The 2500-nt window shown below is 39.3% G+C and overlaps 1 pseudogene; it reads left to right on the top strand.

Annotated features, from left to right (window-relative positions):
- LOC136854876 (uncharacterized) overlaps positions 1 to 557 on the top strand; it is a 10394-nt pseudogene extending 9837 nt beyond the window's left edge.
- The last annotated feature ends 1943 nt before the right edge of the window (positions 558 to 2500 follow it).

Genomic DNA, 2500 nt, shown 5'->3' with positions numbered 1-2500 from the left:
TTGGCGTCGTCAGGGGATCCTACAATTACATCGACTCCGAGACGGCAAGATCCAAACTCAGCACTACGTAGCTGATGCCCTTGGCTTCCGCGTCTCTGGCACCAATCTGCCCGTGGCTCCCGATGCCCCAGCAGCCGCTCCTCTGGCTCTTCCAGGACCTCTGCCAGAACCCGTTCAGGATACCCCAGAGGTAGCTGCTAGGCTGCCCATCAGGCGGCTTACGATGAAGCAGCTGCTGCACAGAAGCTGCCCCTGATCGTAAGAAGCGGTCTGTTTTAGCTGCTCCTTTTCTGAGTGCTTACTCTCCACTTCGTCGCTTCTCCTATGGATTCTCCGCTCCTGTGACATACGGGCACCTGCCCTGTATGGCCAGCCGCTCCTTGGGCCTGTCATGCCTCATACCTGCCCCATACTCTGCAATCCCTGCTGTCGTCGAGGTGGCGAACGAACCTCAGCGCAACCAAGCTGCTGAGGTGGTGGACGAACCAACGAGCTGTTCCGCCACGGCTTTTACTAAAATCTGCCTACTTCAGGGCACTCTGTCTATGGCCTGTTAAGACATCCGTGCCCCAAGTGACGTAGAGCACCTGCGCCAACAAGTACAGCTGCAACGTCCGGCTTGAAAGGATTTTGTTGTTGACCTTGATGGTTTTGGTGTTGACGCGCTGCTTTTAATGTAGAGAGCTATTCATCCAAATGTGATCCTTTTGCAAATGTATATTTTATGGAATAAATTAATGATATATATATTGTTATCTTTTTTATACCTGATTATTTTTTGTGTATTCTCTCGCGTTCGAAAATATAAATTCACACATTAACCTCGATCTTTTTAAAATAATAAATCACATGCGTGTTTTGCGTATGTAACAACTGCCTTATAGTTCACTGTATTATGTACATGAACAGCAAAACATACATTACGATGCATACTTGAATGACTAGTTAGAATAAACTGGCGTGCCAGCGACTATGGTAATCGATATTCGGTACCTATTAAAATCAGTCACCAATAAAAGAGACCAGTAAGTTTGTGGACCTAAGTACCTTTAATTTTCTGAAATTTTATTAAGGTTTATTGAAAATCTTATCTCATTTAGCTTAGTTGTAAAAAAAAATGCATTAAGTAGTAAGTTGTTTTCTGTTATATATGTTTATTACACACGCGCATATGTAGTGTGTGTATATAAATATATACACACACACACACACACACACACACACATATATATATATATATATATATATATATATATATATACATATATGTATTTTATATATATGAATATATATATATATATATATATTATATACATATATGTGCTGTACCTACATGTGTGTTCCTTAAATATCTTCAATAAAATATTTCTACAAGTCACGAGTATGGCAGACATGGTATTTCTTTGTCATATGCCATTTTTACTTAATGAGGGCACGCTCAAAACAACAAGCTAACGATCACCACCATATTCTCAACTACTAAATACAGAATAAATATCTGGTACAGAAAACTTTTGCACTTTTGACAGCTTGATTTACCTACACAAGTGCCAGAAACAGGTTCATACTGTTCCTCATCTAAATGTTACACCAGCAAATAAATAGATATTTTGAATTCAAATCTCTTTAATACTCTCACTCTTATTTATCGAGCATTATTAAATGCTTTCCTCCTCCATCCTCCCAACACGTATGAACTAGACGCTACTCATACAGCCTACTGTCATCACTCTCTCACATTACCCAGACCACATTCCAAATCACTCAGCTGTGATCTTCTTCTTCCTTTAATCCTTACTTCACATACCTATCCTTTTCTCCATATACCATAATACTTCATTCAACAGGTTCAACAACTTTTTCATTCGCTGGCAATATATTAACATGGTGAATGCATCAGCAGTGAGAGCATTAGCTAACTTTTCACTCTTCCTTTCGCCTCTACTCCTCCCTCATCATCTTAAATCTTCCTTGTTTATTTTTCGATTACTATGCTATTTTACTTATATTAACATGGTCCTTTGCCATTTGCTTCCAAATTCAAGTGAAATTTCCTGAAAATGATATGTCTGGATTCAGGAAGGACACAACCACAGTAATCTTTTCCCTGTTTAGTTTTGTTCGGCTATATTTTTAATCTACTGAGTCTCTAATCTCTCTGGTTACCCCAAGTCCAGCATTCCCGTTTGTATGGCCGAATCCCCTTCCCGCTGTACAGAAATTGTGTCATAGGATGCTCTGGCTCTGTTTCCTTGATATCTTATATTCTTCCCATTGTTCAGATTAGCCCATTTTGTGACTGCATGTTGTGGTATTCTGACTAATCTTCTTGGTATTCTATGCATATTATTAAAGGAATTCTGCATAATTTACATGTCATGGATTTCTCGTACAATTTTCCTATAAACTTCCTTTTGTTAAAGGGTGAAGCTCCCCATTGTATAACACTTCCATGTTTCTGGATTTAGCACACTCCCATTGTCCTTCATTAATCCATTTT

The sequence above is a fragment of the Macrobrachium rosenbergii genome, chromosome 30 (assembly GCF_040412425.1).
Source record: "Macrobrachium rosenbergii isolate ZJJX-2024 chromosome 30, ASM4041242v1, whole genome shotgun sequence".
In the NCBI taxonomy this organism is placed as follows: domain Eukaryota; kingdom Metazoa; phylum Arthropoda; class Malacostraca; order Decapoda; family Palaemonidae; genus Macrobrachium; species Macrobrachium rosenbergii.
The sequence above is the reverse complement of the archived record's forward strand: the minus strand, read 5'-3'. Positions and strand labels throughout refer to the sequence as shown.